The sequence below is a fragment of the Neopsephotus bourkii genome, unplaced genomic scaffold, assembly GCF_033783945.1.
Source record: "Neopsephotus bourkii isolate Nb327-2 ecotype Australia unplaced genomic scaffold, CSIRO-AGI_Nbou_v1 NB_234, whole genome shotgun sequence".
Lineage (NCBI taxonomy): Eukaryota > Metazoa > Chordata > Aves > Psittaciformes > Psittacidae > Neopsephotus > Neopsephotus bourkii.
Genome location: NW_026900744.1, coordinates 1,342,628 through 1,361,805, shown reverse-complemented (window position 1 = coordinate 1,361,805; position 19,178 = coordinate 1,342,628). Strand labels below are relative to the sequence as shown.

Below are 19,178 nucleotides of genomic sequence, written 5' to 3'. Positions count from 1 at the left end.
CTGTTGGAAAGGACCCAGGTGTCTGTCTTGGAGCAGAGGTCTGCTTTGCAGATATTTAGATGCATGTGAGATGAATCCCAAAAAGCAAGACTGCAATGTGTTTACCATTAACAATAGGTAAACACTGACAAGCAAAGAGATGCATAACGATTTTGTCCACCCCTCGCAGTTCTCACAAGTGTTTATGGAAGATACCAAATGCAGATCAACTCACACTTTGATAAATCTGCTGTACTGATCCTATATCACTGAAATCAGCCCAGAAAACCCCAACAAGCAAACATCCATTATATGGTGATAATACCTGATATGAGTAAACAAGCATCCAAAACTACCCATCACGAAAGCTGCTTGTATTTTTGCCTCATGATGCTCTCCTTGCTCCTACTATTCTCCAACAAAGCCATCACCCATTTGCACAGTGCAGGAGGGCTCTGGTTTGTGGGTGCATCTCTAACTGAGAGGAGCTGGGGAGAGGTATTTAACATTTAAACCACAAGCAGTGTGTGACATCCTCGCAGAGCTGTGGGATGGCATCACTGCATTTTAGAGTGTAATGAAAATGGGTTGTATAAGAAGGTGCCTGAGGCTCAGAAAGGTTGAAACATTCATACAACCTGCAGATGGCTATTTTCGTGGAATATGGTTCAGACATTGCATTGATTAACTGTTTTTTGCCTAGTCTGAACGGAAGAAATGCACAAAACCATTTATTCATTGCTGAAACACATACTAAAAACAAACAAAAAAAGAAACAAGAAACCCAATTAATTTCCTAGGAACATGGAAAGTCAATAGAAACTTGCTTTGTAAGAATTGCTATTATCCTGTATCTGTGAAGCGTCTCTCATCCACAAACGTTTTGAACACCCCACAAGTTTAGGCTGCTTTAAGGAGTGGTTCTGAAATGCGAAGAGCATGTAAAAAGCAATGTAATGATCTGCTCAAAGAAAGAACATTTTGTCTGCTGACAGTCAGATTCTGACCATGTTGATCAGAGCAAAACTGCCCTGCTTCACTGAGTTTCTTTTACTAGCTTTCATCCATAGCAAATTCATGTTTTATTCTATAGATGCACACTACATTTATCCTTATGTACCATCTGCAGTTTTCACTGCTTCTCACTGGTGATTGTTCCTCTTGAAACAAAAAGATCAAGCAAATTAATGGACAGCATTTGCCATGAATCCTTCCTCTTTCCTTGGGACATTCCTGAAATGCAAACGAGAGCAAGAAACGGTTCAATACCCTTTATGACAGATGTCTGTGTCTGGGTTAATTAAACTCTGTCAGGTAGCCAGCTATACCTACAGAGACTATCTCTGTAATTAATAAATACATCTGGCTTGTGTTTTCTAGTACACAGTCTAGTTATATCACAGAATAAAAGATTGGTAGCTGACATGGGCTTTCTTCCCAGCCAGATTTGACTTTTACATTTAAAATGCATTGAGTCTGTCCTTCCTGAAGAATGAATTCCGACTCGAAGCACAACCTGGGAGCCAGATTCCCTTCAATAATTCAAAATCTGAAGCATGCAAATTATTTTCTAAAGCCCCAGAATGAAAACAGGTCATGGGTTTAACACGAAGCCTAATCTAAACCAGGCAGCTTCATGGACAAGGGTAATCGTGTTGTGATGAAATCTGAGCTAATGGAACAGGCTATCACTGTAAAACCTTATTGCTCTGAAGGGCATGTCCGCTTCTGCTCCGCAGTCCAGCATCTCCTCCTCCCAGATGATGCAAGTCCATCATAATCCTAAATCTGGTGTTGTGTAACAGGACAATTACATGGAGGAGGAAGCAGTGGGGCTGTCAATTTGAGGCAGAGGGCGGTTAAAGTGGACTTGCCCAAGGGACTCAAGCAAGAGCAGGCCTGGGAAGGAACCTTGACTGTTCTCACCCAGGACTGGGATGGATTGAGGTTCCCCTCCCCTGACAACTTTGGTTTAAATCACGTACGTATCTTGTAAGAGACATGTAGCAGATTGGGAAACAAAACCAGATTTGCTGTCAGGCCTCTGCACACGTGAAGAGCACATTTTGTATTTCCCTTGGTGCACCTGTATACACTCTGAAGGGTGTTTTTCTTCCTTGAACTCCAGTGCCTTGCACCCTGCCTTGCTAGGACTGCTTGCCCAGCAGTGCTGGCTTGGAGCAGGCAGGTTTACAGCGGTTCAGCTGCACACAGCTGCCAGCTGGCAGCTCCACCGAGCGTTCTGAGGAGAGACAAAGCCAAACTTTTCCAAACTTCATCTCATTACAGGGATTTTAATGATTTTTGAGAAGTGCAGAATTACTGCACCACAGTGCTGAAGCAGGGAGCCTGCCATTACGTCTCAGCAGGGACACAGGAGTTGCTGTGCTCTCTGAGATCAGCTCTTCATGTGCTCCAGAGGTCTGGCTCTGAAGGTAGGTGGGATTAGCTCCGTCTGACAGGACTACCACAGAGAAGAGTCCTGGAGACTGAAGGGAAATGATTACCTTTCGGGAACTGATTTATGCCAGGAAGCAGAGTCTTTTGCATCCCTTTCATGTTTCTCTTACCTGAGGTAATGACCGTGCTTATCTGTGATAATGGGCAAAAGGACTTTTTGCTGGAGAATGCCATGCATGAGAAGCAATATTATTTAAAGCCTATCTGGAGAGCTGGTGTATGCATGTTCAGGCACATTGCATTTCAAGCATTCTCTTACGGCACATCCTTCCTTGGCATTGAGATGTGCTATCTTGGCATGCTCAAAGGGAAAATGTTTTATGCAGGATGAGCTCTTCACTGAGTCTCTGCAGTACCCAGAACCATAGGTTCAAGGTGAGTGAGGAGGAGTCTTGGGCTTTTCGACAGTGATAAGTAAAATACTGTAACTTGGTAAAACAGGACCTCAGTCTGGCCAACTGGGAGGCCAAATCCCTAAATTCCAGGTGCTGTGGGAAGTTGTTTTTCTTCCATAACCTTTATTCCTTCTCTGGTTGCACACTTTTAATCGGCTTGCTTGGGAGATGCTCATTGATCAACAAACCGCCACGGAACTGGTACATCTCAACATCCATCAGTGACAAGAATTACCATTTTGCAAGTCCTCCACTGCAGATTCACACTGTGAGGAAGCAGTGTGAGGTTGGAAGAGTGGGACAGGAGGCTCTTGTGATGCAGAGGGATGCAGGGAAGAGCTGCTCGTGCAGAGGGCTCAGCCACTCCAGCCTACAGTTATGGGGAGATTAGTCCTTTGAGTAAACCCCCTCTTAAATGGCTATGGGGTTTCCATGGAAGGGTGCTTCAACTCCCCAGCTGCATAAGCAGGAATAGAAGTCACCTCCCTTCAACTGACAGCCATGTCCAGCAGAAAGCTATTATGAAGTTGTTATTTCTGGAAAAAAAAAGCAAATCAGGTTTCATGGCCTTATGTTAGTCCCATACATGTTTTCAGTTTCCCAAACTAGGGATTACAACTGCAAGAACCTCTGCACAAAGTTCTCTTTCTCCCCTTGCACCTTTGCTGACATACCCAGGTGGGCACTGATGCGTGGCTGAGCAGGTAGTGGCTATGATTATGGCCCTGTAATATATTTTGGTAAGAGAAGTGCAGCAGTTACTGTGATGCAGTATGAAAAGCCTATTTCTGTTAGACTATTACAGCTGGAGTACTTGTGCTCTGTTCATGCCAGTTTCAGACGGAAAACAACACTGTGCTGCATCGTGATAAATCTGTAAGTGAAGGTGAGCTGTTCCAAAAGCAAAAGCCAAGGTATTCTGGATAGATGTAAAAACAGCCATCAGCTATGCTTTGGGATAGACCAGATGAAAAGAATTTGAGATGGACAAATGAAAAGTCCCAATAATATTGGGGATAATCAAAATTCCTGCATAAAACCCTGTGGCAATGGGGATTGGTTACTATAGCAGTTGCACAGATGGAGCCAGCTGCAAAGTTCAGTGCTGTGCAGCGCCTACCATGGCTGCAATGTGCTCCAGTATAGCTTGAGCAGTGTGCATGGCTCTCCCTCAGCTGTTGCAGGGAGCAGAGCAGCAGCTTGTGCTTGCAAATCAGGCTCGGAGTTTTGCAGCTCAGAACAAAACTCCTCCAAAGACAAAGCCTGGCTTTAAGCTGAGAGAGATACTTCACACTGCATTGGCTTTATGTGCTCCAGTGTAAAACATGCCAGGTCAGGATGCTGCATTTTAGAGAGCCATGATGAAGAGGTAAATCATCACACTGTGAGTAGAGCCTGGGGCCATGAAGGGTTGTTTTGTTGGCAATGGGAAAAAAGGCAGGATACAGAGCAGAGAGTGGCTTTCCCAGAGCAGAGGGCTCCTGGGCCTCCCTGTTTTCGCTGGGAGCCATGGTGGGAGGGGATCCACATACTGTGGGCTCTGTGCTGGCACCTGGGGGGGTGGAGGGCTCATTGACTGAAAGGTTGTGCTGCTGCTTACCTCTGCTCTTCCATCCACAGCCATGACATGACCCTCTGCGCTTCCTTCCTGGAATTTGGCTTTGTTCTGAGTTTAATTTCTCCTTCTGTTTTTCCTCTTTCAGCACAAGGTATTTCCCAGAACAAAGATCTAGAGCAGAGCTGTCCCTCCACTCCTCCATGGCTGTTCCTTCTCACAGTGGCTGCTCCTCAAAACAGGAATCCAACTGAAGCAGTGGGTAGGTTTAGCATCCTAAAATCCGGAAACCTCCTCAGTGGTCCTTTGCAGATCTCATGTATGTCCTGTGTTTAGTTCTAGATGTGTTCCCTGAAGCACAACTCGCATGGAAACATGCAGCATATTTAATCTGGACATATTCTCAGAGCTTCTTTGCTGCAGACAGAACTTGCTCAAATGAGTAAAGAAATATATTTAACTCTTTGAAACTGAGTGGGTTGTTTTGTTAGACACAGATATCACCCACAGCAAACATTCTTAGTGGCTCTCTAGCCACTGTGTTCCATTTCTGCCATGTTCCCTTTCTGCCTCATACTGAGGACAGTTATTTTCTGTGTTTATCTGGTCAGCTCAGGATGTACATGATGTGCTAATAGAAAGAGAGAGAACAATAATGATGCTTAGCACTTCTTCCATTATGCTGCCAAAATATTAATGGACATATCCTCACAAGAGCCCCAATAATAGATTAATACTATTATCTTTCTATTTAGGGAAATAGAAGCAGAAAGGTGAAAGACAACATGAAACAGAAATGCACAGATGTACTTTTCTGAGCTTTTTATAGCTTGTACATGTTGTTTATAATTCTGCTTACAATTTACCTTTAGGTGTAACAGGAATATTAATTCTTGCCTTCCTCTGGCCTTCCTGAGAACTTGACAAATGAGGAGCAGAAACACCCTGAGATTTTAACCAAAAAAGTGAGAAAGTTAAACCATCAGGGTGGATTTTTCTTCCAAATGTTTTATTTCAACAGGCATTAAAGATAGTAAAGACTTGGTAACAGAATGAATAGGAATCACTTATCTGAGTTTGGCATTGCTTCCTTGCCATTCTGCATTCTCCAGATGTAATCATCCTTCTCCTCCATGGACAGCCCTACTTCAGTACTTCATGGGCTGCTTTTATGTCAGGTATAGGTCCCCACACCATGGTCCTTGGACTTGTGTTTTAAACCTAAACTGAGCAAGTAAAGAAGAGCCAGATGATAAGCACTGGCTGTTCTCTCACCCAACCTTTGAAAAGCTTTCCAGTACTTCTTTAGTGACATTGAATATATTTAATTCCAAAGAGGAGAAATTAATCCCTTCAACAATTAAGTTACTTCATTCTCTGACAGCATTACTATCCTTGAAGAAACACAATACATGAATGAATTTAATAGCTCCTATTCTCTGAAAGAAGCATTTGTCCTCTAAAAAGGGAGACGTTCTTAAAATCCTTTTTTAATTGAAAAGCCTCCCACTGCCTGCATACAGGTATAGATGTTTTTGATTTCCGCTACTCAGACTTCACTGTTGATGCATTTCCCATTCAAGGGAGAGCAGGATAAACTCAGGGTAATGAAAGAGAGGAAGCAACATTAGTCTCGGGGATTAAGACGGATGGGCTTATCTTGACTTCCAGTGAGTTTGCAGGGAGGGAGTGACAATTGATTTTAGATAGAGCATGTTCAATTAGGTGTAATGTTTTTGTATACAGAGTATATAATGAAAAATGAGGTTATATACTTAGTGACGTCTGCTCTGCAAGCTAAGGTATGAGGTTAACCGTGCCAGTTTGCCTCCTGCCTGTATGAGAGTGGTGCTGTAGCATCTTGTGGTTTAGCTTGTGAATAGTCAACCAATCAATCAAGCACTGCAGCTCTTAGGGCCAAACACGATGGTGACATCTCTGCCAAGACAGCCTCTACTAGTGTGTGAAAGGAGGTAAGAGCTACAAGGCAGAAAAGCTAACCCAGAAAGTGCTTCAGGAGGACAGTGGAGAGAGAGAAGCACTCAGAAGTACAAATCCTCCTTCCTGGGCAGGCTGCTTGCCATAGGAGCCCCTGTGTTGACACCACATGTGGTCCTGGCCAGTTTTCAACAGGCACTGTGGGTAGCCTGTGCCCCTGCTCTTGACGAATGCCAGGCACGTGCCATGCAGGAGAAACTTCCTGACTCTTGGCCTTGCCAGTGTACCCCTTGCAGCTCTCCAAGTGCTTTGTCAGCACACCAGTGTAAGGATGACTGCTGTGTCTTGTCAAAATACAGTTGAAAATTTCATTGGCATATAGGAACCAAAGCTAAAGAGAGATCAAAATAAACAAAGCACATCATCTGCAGTTAGTCATCCCTGCTCTTAACAAGTGTTTCAGGAATTTCTTCCAAAGTACCACAAGCTATAAGGTAACTTGAAGGCAGATTCTAGTAACTGTTCCCAAAGCTGAAAGTGATGCTGAGGACCGTGCCCACTGCTATGACCATCAATCCATATTTGTACTCCAGGTTCACTGGAATAGCCACATGAGACCCCAAGATTTTCATGCCCAGAGTCTTTTCTCTGGGGAGATATTAGCAAATGTACAAATAATACTTTGACATTGCAGGCAGAACTGCCTTCTTCAAGTCTTCCCTTAATATACACCTTGCATTCCTTAGTTAACACATTTCTACTTCTTATCTGTTCAGGGCTGCCATGGATCTTGTACCTTGAGAAACAGTGGTTGTGCTTTGTAGAACTGTGGCTTCCAGCTCATGTGAACTTGGCAGTGAGTCTCTGCTGGTGATTTTGCTGCCTGTGTTAGGTAAGTGGTTTCTCTTAGTTAATGCTCCTCTCTGAACCACACATGCTGTTAGCCCTGTAGTCCTTCCACTACAGCCTTTTAAGGTGCAAAATTAAGTGTGTGACTGGAGCCACTTTTGAGAGTTCCTTGTTGTCAGTAAGAAAATGTAGCATTTCCTCATGTACCTGATGCAGCAACTGTTGTAGTTCACTTCTGTTAGTGGATTTTGTTGCAGAAAAAGGCTCTGTAATGAGCAGAAGCCTGGGGGAGACACAGCCATGCAAATGAATACTCACTGGCCTTCTAAAGCCAGGGCAGTGTGTGCCACATGTAGGATCCTGCAACGTCTGCTGCCTTCTTTAATGGAGTTTTTGCTCACAGCAGTTTAATGCTTTGTAGGGTTTTTTTGGTTCCCAAAGGAAAACAGTGAAATTACGTGCAGTGATGCCTCAATAAATGTTCATGTCATTAAAATAAACCACGAGCAATCACAAGACAAAGAGGCTGTTAATGATTCACGCTGTTTCTTGTGATTTTCTTTTTAACAAGGATACCTGCACTAAACACTGCGCTTGAAAGTGTTCATTTGATCTGAACTGACCCTACTCCTTCTCCTGGCAATTAGAGGAACCACAAACCCCAACAGGGTAATTTTGTTTTCTTAACTGAGCATGTGTTGCTATGGTCAAATTGAACCTCACTGCATCTCCTGGTCACTTTGGACCATTCAAAGGCAAAAATCATTCTAAATCTCTCCCTTCCATGCAGCTCCTCCAGGTACTTTCAGGGAAGGTGCCTCCCCAGCAGGGTCTAGTAATTGGCTGTGGGTTTACAGAAGTCACATGGGGCTGACCGCTTGCATGAGTCCATCAGCTTTTGAGAGAGAGGCTTAAGGCAGAAATAGGCTGAGAAAGTTGGGGTTGTTCAGCCTGGAGGATGCATGGAGACCTCATAGCAGCCTTCTAGTATCTGAAAGGGGACTATAGGGATGCTGGGGAGGGACTCTTCATTAGGGACTGTGATAGGACACAGGGGTAATGGGTTAAAACTTAAACAGGGGAAGTTTAGATTGGATATAAGGAAGAAATTCTTTCCTGTTAGGGTGGTGAGGCACTGGAGTGGGTTGCCCAGGGAAGCTGTGAATGCTCCATCCTTGGCGCTGCTCAAGGCCAGGTTGGACAGAGCCTTGGGTGACATGGTTTAGTGTGAGGTGTCCCTGCCCATAGCAGGGCGGTTGGAACTTGATGATCTTAAGGTCCTTTCCAACCCTAATTATTCTGTGATTCTATGATTAAAACATGTTAAAAGCCACGGGGTCCTAGCAAGTATATAGAACATAGTTATCCCTTTGCTTTTTAATGGAGATTGCTTCCTTTGATATATACGAACATATTGATATCTCTTTTGAATCAATGACAAACTGGTTTCCCAGCTTTTTGTTCCGTTTGGCTGCATTTGTTACTTGCCATCAATAAGTGATGATGGTGAGCTAAATGGAAACTGTGGTCTGCTACCCGTGATGCTCTGACTGAGGCCATTGATCTGCTCTGTCTGTGGGGAGCAGCCCATGGTCAGAGATGCTGTCTAGGGGCACCACTGTACCTGGGAGTTCCATAGGAGGGGGTTAGGAGGTACAAGGATTCTGGCAATCCTCCTAGTGTTTTCTGGAGCTACCAAGCCAGCAACTGGTATTGTAAACTGTGAGACATGACGGATGAAGTGAATATTAATTCAGTTTTACATACAACTGAAGCCGTTCTGCGGAGGATGATACGGCAGCACTGACCTGGCAAGGGCAGCTCAGTTTAAATGCAAAGATGTCAGCATGTGCAAATGGGACCTGATGTTTTATCCTATGGAAATCTGAGCGAATTGCCAGTGAAAGGGGTTTGAGGCCTTCTGCGAAATGAGACACTTGAAAGGAAATGGGCTGAGTCATCAGGTTGCACCAAGAGTCTATTTACTGAGCTGGGCAGGTGGGTGAGTTCTGTTTTCACATGGTCCTCACTGGGCTCCCTCTGATTTCCTTTGAAATGGGAGTTTTGGGCTGAAAAATTATATATTAAGCCATCTTTGCAAAGGACAATGTATTCTTCTGTAGTCCATCTCATTAAACAAACATTTAGAGGCACATTTATTGGGTTACGGCTGAAAAACCATCTCAGGCTGCTTGGTCAGATCAGCAGCTTTGGCCTCTCAGCTGTGCTTCCCAGGGAGGTGACAGAGCAGGGCTCTGTGTGCCAACAATGAACACTGCCCTCTGGCCCTCTTTTCTGCGGAACTGGACCACAGCCATTGGAGAGCTTTCATTTTCAAACAGAAGTGATTTACATAAGATCGGGATGTAATGCACTCCATAGCGCCTGTCCGGGGACAGAAACTGGGAGTAGCAGGTTTCCACTATTTGCCTTTCCTCTAATTACAGATATTAATCATCTGGGTGGGATTTCTGGTGCAATCTTTGTACAGGTGTGAAATTAGCAGTATATTACATGGCAGGTAAGGCTCAAGGGAGACCTTATAACAGTCTTCCAATATTAAAGGGGGTCTACAGGAAATACGAAGAGGGACTTTTTACAAGGGGATGTAGTGACAGGACAAGGGGGAATGGCTTTGACCTGCCAAAGGGGAGACTGAGATTAGATATAAGGAAGAAATTCTTCCCTGTGAGGGTGCTGAGGCACAGGGTGCCCAGAGAAGCTGTGGCTGCCCCATCCCTGGCAGTGTTCAAGGCCAGGTTGGACACAGGGGCTTGGAGCAAGCTGCTCTAGTGGAAGGTGTCCCTGCCTGTGGCAGGGGTTGGAACTGGATGAGCTTTAAGGTCCCTTCCAACCCAAACCAGTCTGGGATTCTAGGTAAAGCTTTTTTTCATACCAATAAATAAATAAAAGAGTTAATTTCTAGCATTTTATTGCAATTATGGCACTAACAATAAAAACGAAGAGCAGGTTCAACTTTGACACAGTTGAAAAATAAATCTGGGCCAATCCTTATCACTACTACAAGAGATTACTCTCATCTATTCTGCCTCTTTCTTTTGCTGCAATTAACTGCATTTTCAGATTGACCCTTTGCTAGGTACCTTTTCTGATGCTGAGGAATCGTTCTTCACCTCTACTACTTGAACTAAATAAACACTCAAAACGATCTGGGCTTCCTTTAGATTGCCAGGCCTCCTTCCTCTGGGCTGCTGGGCTGTTCTTGCTTGTTTGCATATGGCCCTTTTTCTCCATTCATTCATTGTATTTGTGGTCATTGAGGAAATGAGAAACAGACTGCAAGGCTCCTTCTAGCTCAGTTTGCCCAGGTTTCTATATAGCACATACATTAGTAATTTGCCTGTTAGTGTCCCAGTGTGGTTCATTTTAATATCACTCCTACTGCAGTAAAATCTGATTTTGCCAGGAGAACATTCATACAAAATTACCTTGTGCCATCAGCAAGAAGGAGGAGTAGGACTTTTGCATCTGAATACAATGATGTTGTCAGGGCAGAAAACTGGTGAAGAGTGGCTGATGTGCTGGAGAGCAGTGCCTAGTGTGAGTGTGCAGTGCTGTGTCCTGAACAAGGATGGGGCATGATTGAAACTGGTGCCTCTTGAACAAGCGAGGAAGAGCTGAGCCTCAGGTCATGGATGATCACAGAGGACTGCACCTTTGGGAAACAGCTACACTTGCAAAAGAGACAGAGAGAAGTTTTGGAGAAATAAAAGGGAGAGTTCAATTTGTTTAATAGGAAGATACAAGCTGTCATAGTCTGGGCTGGGTGCCTGACTCAGTGGACCCACTCCTTGGACCCCCAGCACTTCCATGCCCTTGGATTCAGGGCAGTTCTTTGGTCATGGCTCACAGCTGCCAAAGCGAAGGTGAACTCCAACACTTCTTTATGCAGCAAGACCCTACAGTTTAACCTCTTTGGCCTCTGAAAAGAGTAGTTTCAGCCCTCACATCTTCCCAACAAGAAATGCAAAGCAGGACATGCAGGCTGCTCATCACCTTCTCTGTGTTCTTGCGTAGGCAGGAGCAGTGCAAATTCTTGGGAAACAGCTAAACCCTGAATGCAGCTCCTGCACCAATGCCTCTCCTTGTGCCTCCTCCCCAGGCTTTCTGGTGGGCAAAGCCAGCAGCCCTGCCTACAGAGATGGGATTGATCAGCATGTGCACCGGGCACATCCCTGAATTATCAGAGTTGCTCGTATTTTCATCTGCTATAACCATACAGAAAACAAGGGGGGTAGGGGAAGAGGGGGAATATAAAAGCAGTGTAGCCTTTCTGACCTTGTATCTTTTCCTTTTTTCTCCCAGTATGGATTAGTGGGGTCAGTATTTGCTTTACTGTGCCACAGGAGTTGGTGATTACAAATCACAAGTCCTTCCCAGGTTCCAGCTACCCAGTGTACACCTCTTTGTCCACTCACCACACTGATTGCCTCATTTTCTCAACTTTTGTCTGTGATCTGATGGTTTCTGTTCATCTGATGGACCTGTGTGCTTGCTTCTTCTTGTGCACTGTCATTAGACAGTTTCCATAGAGATTGCCCTCTGAATCACGGTCCCTTTGTTGTGTTTCATGGCTATGGAAGAAGGACATTAGTTTGCTCCAGGCACTGAAGTAAAGTAAAAGATGTATTTGGTTCCCTCAGCATAACGATAATTTAAATGAGAGCAGCCTCAGCATATGGTGGGACTACAGAGAGCAGGTTATTGTGCAAAGGTCGCTGTGTGGAGGCTTTAATGAAACTGTTTCGTGGAGTGCTTGATAGCAAATGAAGGTCAGACCTTGAGGTCTGGAGAGGAGACAAGGCTATTCGCATTGCTCTAATGTGAAAGCACCAATGTCCTTCATACAGAAAGCCAGGAAGATAAAGAAACACTGATTAGAGCTCTGAGGCAATGGCTGTGTGTGCTGTCACTTGCCCCTCCTGTTAATGTGAGAGTGGCTGTGAATGTTACACCTGGAGATGTAGTGCTGCTGGTGAGGCATGTGGTTAAAGAGAAGTTCATCTGGCTGGAGGCAGCGTGTGCTATCTCCTGTGCAGGAGGGCAGGGAAACAAGCCTCAAACCTCACCACCCATTAGCACTTACCTGACAAAGCAATGGCCAGCAGAGCTGTACCGGAGCAGCACCTAGAAAGGTGCATCAAGGTAAATGCAGTGCTGTCACCTGGAGCTGTTGCCTATTGGAAACCCATCCAGTTGTGTTCCCTGTGCTCCTGCAGGCATGGAAGAAAAACACAGCGATGTTTTCATCCCGTTAGTGCCAAGTGCCCAAATGCCAACTATTAGAGGCCAGCACTGGTAGCCAAGGGAACAGTCCTCCCACAGGAAAATAAGAAAAACACAGCTGTGGAAAGGCCAGCACACAAAAGGCTCGCCAGATCATGAGAACATTTGGGTTTTGTTGGGGGGTTATGAGGGGGGTGTTAAATACAGACAGCTAGCTCTAATCTTTTCTCCATTCTTAGTGCTTAGACAGCTTGCAATCTAAAGTGCTGGGACACTCTTCAGCCTTTAATGGGTTCTGGGAAAGCTTCAAACAGCTCTTGCAAGCCAATCAAATAAATGCACAGCTGGGTCTGACCTAAAAAACTTGCTCAGTTTCCAAAACCCAGACCTTTGTGTCTGTCTGTGCACCTAGCCACTGGCTCAGCCCTGGCTGCAGATAGAAAGTGAAGAGGCCTCTGGTGAAAGGCTGTGTTTCTGTCCCAGCCTCTGCTCCCCAGGGGTTTAAACTCTGTGCAGGCCCTTATTTAGTACATGCACATTAACACCCATGCGTTGGTGCCATAGGAGCATATTCCTACTGGGAGTTTCACCCTGTATGGATCGTAAAGGAATTAATAGAGGAGGTCTTGAACTTGTGAATGATTTCTGTTGCAGGTTGTCCAGACACTTTGCAGATATCTAAGAGCTAATTTGATCTGATTTGTGATTATATTCCAAGAAAAACCTGATCTGAATATGCTATGATCTGGATCTGGTTCCTTTGTTAAATGAACAAAATAGTCTTTGGATTGTGATGATTTCCTTGAGGAACACACATAGACCAAGCTCTAGAAATCATCATATGTTTAACTCCAGGGCTAAACAAGGTAGTCTAAGCACCTATAAGGAGTCCCAGCCAGCTTCTATTGCACATAGTGTTACTGCAGCTCTTGCTGCACTCTGGAGACATCAGGGAAGAAAGCAGTTTGATGCAATGCTTTCCTGGGATAAGGAGATGCTTCAAGGGACAAGTTTAATTACATGTTCTTTTCTTTTACCTATTGAGCAATAAGAAAATGTAGAATTCATTTTGAATTAATTAATCAGTTGGTTTTTATTTTGTATAAGAACAGGTAAGTTTTAGCTAGAAATAGTTCCTCTGCTATACAATCTATTCTGGCTCATTTTTGTTGTAAGCCCACCGTTCCTTTCAGACACTCTAGTATTTCTTCAACAGCTCTGCCATGAATGATCTTGGAGTATCTGGGCCAAACTAAGTTACACTCCAGCAAGTCATTGGAAACAATCACACAGGTCCCAGCTGAGGGAAGCCAGCTCGATGTGCTGCAGAAAGTGTACAGGGTCCCTCTGGTTTCAACTGTATTCATAGGCTGAGTCGTATTGCACATAGCAATTTCTAACAAGAAACTGTATTTATGTTTGTCACTTATTAGTTCAAGCTGCCAAACACAGACAGTACTCAATCAGTTCTTCTCCACACACTCATCAATTAGCAGTGTCATGACAAAAGCAGAGAAATGTCCCAAATTGCACAAGGACCTTTCTGAAAGGATCATTTCCAGTATGAAGGTTCAATGCAGTCTGTTCTCAAGGTTATATCTGTTTCCCAATCTCACACTATCTCTGATTCAGCCTGGTGTACAGGAACCGAATCAAAAAGCCTTGTTCTTTCATACTTAAACTTATCAAAAGAAGTTACTGACTTTCTTTCTGTCACCGTATGCATATCCCCAGGCAATATTAATGCCTTTGAAGAGCACTAAGTGAAGCAGCCTGAAGCTTGCTGCTCTTCAGCAGTGGCAGCAGTAGGCTCCTGAGCACCACTTGTCTTCGCTTGCCTCTGTATGCCATTACCCCAGGTTGTGTGTGGGATGCTGGCATTGCACCCTGGCAAAGGACCCCCCTTGGGTTCTCAGAGGGAAACATTTCAACTGGTGCTTGTAAGATATAAAACATCTACAATTTGGCTCAAAGTTCTCATCCATATATCTGCTTGTGGGATGACAGCAAGTATTCTGCCTCATTACTGCAAAACGCTGAGGGAAAATACCTATTGAGATCAGGTGGAGGTTATTTATTCAAATCATAGATCAAAACCCTTTCTTGAAATTGTTCCCCAAAGATTGTAATGAAGAAAATAAATAGTATATATAAACGGTTTCCAGGGTTCTGCTATGGTATAAATATAGCCTTAGGTTGCAGCTTGTACCTGCACAATGTCTAAGGCAAAATCATTCTGCATTTGAAAGGATGGAATGCTTTACGTTCCTACCTAAAGATTACTAGGGACACATACAGGTACTGCATAAGAGAATACATTCTGACGTTAGTTTAACATACATAGGAGGATGGCATTAGATTAGGAAAGTTCATAGGAATTAAAACTGATCACTGGGGATCACCTATCTGCTATCATTTATAGGACTATATTAACTAGCTTTTAATTTGTGTTGCAGTTTAAAGCATCACTGGATCAGCATCGTTACTGCAGTGCGATAGCGTGATCTGGAAATGTCCATCGTCTGTTGTGGGAGCAGCAAACAGAACATCCAGCACATAGCACACGTTGTCATTTCATCCTGTAATACACAGAAAACAGGAATTACAAAGGCAAGTACAGCGCAGAGATGTTTTTGTTACCTGTCTATGGGAAGTTTTTACTCTTTGCTGTACCAAAACCTTTGTGCTGCTCCTATAGAAACCATCGCTTGTATTGAATATTTGTTCACACATGCTGGTGCTTTTGTAACTGTGTCAGTCCCTGGGTTCCGAGGAACATGTAAAACTCACAAAACCCAGAGGAAAAAAACTTAGAAGATGTTTAGAGATTCAAAAAGACCTGAATCTTTTAACCTCAAATTATGTATCATGTCTCTGAGGGCCAGCGTCTATTCATCACAAACACCATGGTGTGTGAGCCACCACTCTGAGGCAGGTCTGGGTCCCTGTGACAGCCAGTGTCACTCTCTCAGCCTACCTGACAAGTAAGAGAATATCTACTTTCTTTGTACCAAGCACACAAAAAGGCAACACAATGCCATAGAGAAAACCTTCCACTTGAGAAGGCAGACAAGAGAACTTCCCTGAAGGTAACACAGCAAGACTGCTTGCAGTGTTGACAGTGTCACAGCTTATTTTCTCTTCAAGGGTTACTAGTAACACTTGCACTGAGGTGGCTATTGCATCTTTCCGGAACAATACTCCATGAATATTATCAGAATAACATTCAAAAGCCAGTTTCCCATTTTAGTGTTTTTTGGCTTGTAAAGAATTGACAAGTCCTTGCCATGCTAAATATCATTTGGAGAATAATCAGTTTGGGCTCCTGCTGACATCAACAGTCATTCAATGACTTGTCCTCCTTCCCTGAGCTAGAGATAATCCAGGTTTCCTTCCCAGGAGTTTGCAGAAAAGGCTGTTGCAAAGCAATGAGAGTTTCCTGGCCAGGAAGCTCTACAGGAACACTGGGTGCTTCCAGCTGCCCCAGACCTGGAAGGAAACCAGCTCACTTCTTTTCAGTGCTTTTTGTGAGCAGTTAACTGCTCAGACCAGGCCATTAGTGTCAGCCAAGGACTGTCAGGATAAGGAACTTGTGACATAAATTCAGATTAGCCTCATCTTCAAGTTATGAAATTATGAAATCATGGTCAGTTAACATTTTTCTTTGATGGTTTCCTTACCCCAACTCCCTGTGTAATGGCTCTGTGAGCTGAAAACCAACTCTGTTTCTTGTGATTCCCTGGGTGAGGTGCACTAAAATGCTGCAGGTGACAAGTGCTGTATAAACATGCAGGGGTTTCATCTTTCTGTTGTTTTACTAGAAGTCTCTCAGTTGCTAAGCAGAACTCTCCAGGGTATGTTTAAAGCACCATGTTTCGGAGTTGCTTAGAGGGAATGAAATCTTACGGAGAACTCCCACCATACTCATGAACTGGAGCGTATGTATGCATTACCATGAGGCTGCTCACAAATCCCCATCTGAAATCAGTACTCCAAAGTGGCCTTGATTTTGTAATTCCATATCACACAAATTTCTTACTAGTTGGTCTAGGGGGAAAAAGGATTCTGAGAAAAGACTGTCTCACAAAAACATATAACCATATGACAAAGAGGACTGTAGAAGATAGTGTGTATGGAAGAAGCTGAAAACATCATATTTGGAACAAATATACCATTGGTAACTAGTAACCATTGTGACTAGATTAGAGTAGAAGGCAGTAACACCGAATTATAAATATGTGATTTTGTCTGAAATTAGTGTAATTTGTGGTTATTGTGTTTGCTACAAGTGTGCATACTGAAAAATGAAAGCATTGGGAGGCTACAGATATAACAAATGAAATCAGACATTGAAAATTTGGCACAGAATTGACCATTAAAGTCTGAGGAGTTCCGGACAAATCTGTTTTGTGAGGATTCTGGGCCATGTTGCTGATAGAGTGTCTGGAAAACCAGAGCAGGGTACTGTGTTTGATACTGAAATATGTACTAGGGAGTTTGTACAGTCCTGAAACTTAGGTTGTGGGTTTCTGGATTAGGGGTGTCAATCAAGGGGTGCACACAAATGGCCTAATACCAGGACCTGAATGGAACTGCTGGATGTTACCCCAGCACAGATTATGGCAATAATACAACTGGATATTCTGCTTATTCTCTAATCTGTTTCTTCTTGTGCCATGAATCCTTTTCCTCCCTCTGCCTTCTTGCTATTTGTCCAACCCTAAGCAGAACTGTATCATTCTGAGGTCTAGTGGATGAGATGCTGGGAAGCACAACGGAAGGAGGAATTCTTCCTTCTCCATCTACCAAAGGAGGAGAAGAGCTACCTGGGAGAGTTCTCCTCTCACATGATGAAGTAGAAGAACTGCCAACAGAGTGAGTCTCTTTCTCCACTGAACAAAACGTTTGTACTGTAACAAGGAACACTACTTTGTTTTCTTGGTGTTGGTGATCACACACACAAAGTCTCCCATATGGTCCATGTGGGTGCATGTACAGCTACAGAACTACCTTCACACATACATTACAGAGAGGAATTGTTACTGACAGATGGATAAAAGGTAAGCAAGCTGCAAACTGTTTTTATTACCATATAACACAGAAAGAGAACCACCAGAACAAGTCTGGTTTTCTGTTTCCACAACGTCATGCAGCTTCGCTACCCAACAGCATCTTTTGTCCAGAATTAATCCAAATGATAATTAACAACACAACATGATGTGGTGCCAGTGTTCTTTACATCTCAGTACAAAACCAGCACTCCACTGGCCATCTTTCCACAGCTGCAGGAAACATCCTGCAGTGAATGCTTTCATCATTTAAAGCCATGTATTCCTAAGTCTATTTAATTAATTAGAGTTGGTCACCGTGCCTTCTGAAGCATACTGCTGCTTTCTTAAAGGAGGTTAGCTGTATGCTTAGACCAATACAAATGAAAGAGAAAGCACACAGTGGTTTAGGGGCTGTGAAGCTGAGATAAACTCCTTTATTTCTTAGACAATTCACTGATCCTGGAGATCAACAGGTCTTCTATTTTTTCAAGTAGGCTATTATGATCATGTATCCATCACTCCTTCCTTCTGACCTCAGAGGCTTTGGAGGAACAATTTTCTTCCCAAGAAGAAATTTAGCCTTTTAAAAGAAAGAGCAGGAAGATACCAGCCTTTTGGTAATACCTTCATGATATCAGAATAAGGTGGTTTTAAGCCAGATCTGCAGTAAAATGTTCACCTCTTAACAGATTTTGATTACATCTAATCGCTAGGCTGAGAATCGACTGCTATTAGTAGAGTCCATAGTCTCAGCTACAGACTGCATTAACCACATATCATATATGATACCCTCAGATGAGACTGGCTGATCTTTTTTTTTGATGCTTTGTCACTTCGGAGGGAAAAGAGTCAAAAGGGGAGAGGGCCTCACCCATCTAATGCACTGGTTACAGCATCACTGATACCAGTGTAAAAGAGATATAGGTGTGTCTGCAACGGGCAGAAAACTGTCAGTCAACCTGAAAACACTTTAAACTGGTTTTGATGGTCTTTTAGTGTAACTAAAGAGCCTTCCTTAATTTGGGCTTGCCTTTTCAACAGGTGGCACAAAACTGGGTGATGCTTCATAAACTTTTCTGTACTAACACATGGCAGCTTTCATGGAAATAGTTCAATTTACAGTAGTAAAACTCTCCAAGTCTCTGATTTCTGAAGTGGTATGAAGAAGCCTCCTCACATGCACTCTATATGTGGCTTTACTTACCTGCAATGTGTGTCACTTGTATGGAGGATGTTGCCAGGTGCCCATTGTGTAGACTGGAGGTTCCCACAGGGTATCACTGCCAAGTGTTATTCCCAGTGGGAGGAAGCCTGCTCTGGGGAGGCAGGTTTGGACTGAGGAACTGAACAGGTCACTCAGAGGCACGGAGCATTACAAGATTGGAAGGAAGATCAGGGCTTCAAATGTCACCCAATTCTTGACACTTTGAGCCACCTGTAACTGCTGGCTTCTGAACAGCTTCCAAACTGCTTTACTATTAGAGTGTCACACTCTATAGAGGCAGCATTTCCTTACCTTCCCCAGTGAAACAAATGCCCAGAATAGGATCTAGCAAAGAATCAGGCAAAGTGAATTTCTCTAAAAGAGCTCTATCTTCTCAAACTGCCACAAAATACTCACTGTGGTAACAGAAATAATCTCGCTTTTGTCACCACTACTGTTTTTTTTCCAGGCTGCGCCAATGGCCTGACACCCACTGCATG

At 43.7% G+C, this 19,178-nt stretch overlaps 1 long non-coding RNA gene across 2 annotated transcripts in view; it reads left to right on the top strand.

Moving 5' to 3' along the window:
* The window catches only part of LOC133207712 (uncharacterized), a 29,678-nt gene extending 11,347 nt beyond the window's left edge, over positions 1-18,331 (top strand). The window contains exons 1-4 of one of the 2 annotated variants that reach the window (XR_009724134.1): positions 2,998-3,120; positions 4,538-4,651; positions 7,104-7,219; positions 14,880-18,331. This is a non-coding gene — a long non-coding RNA (uncharacterized LOC133207712). Of the gene's footprint in view, positions 1-2,997; positions 3,121-4,537; positions 4,652-7,103; positions 7,220-14,879 lie in introns of those variants that run through there. The other variant, XR_009724133.1, reaches the window with a different exon arrangement.
* Positions 18,332-19,178: the final 847 nt, after the last annotated feature.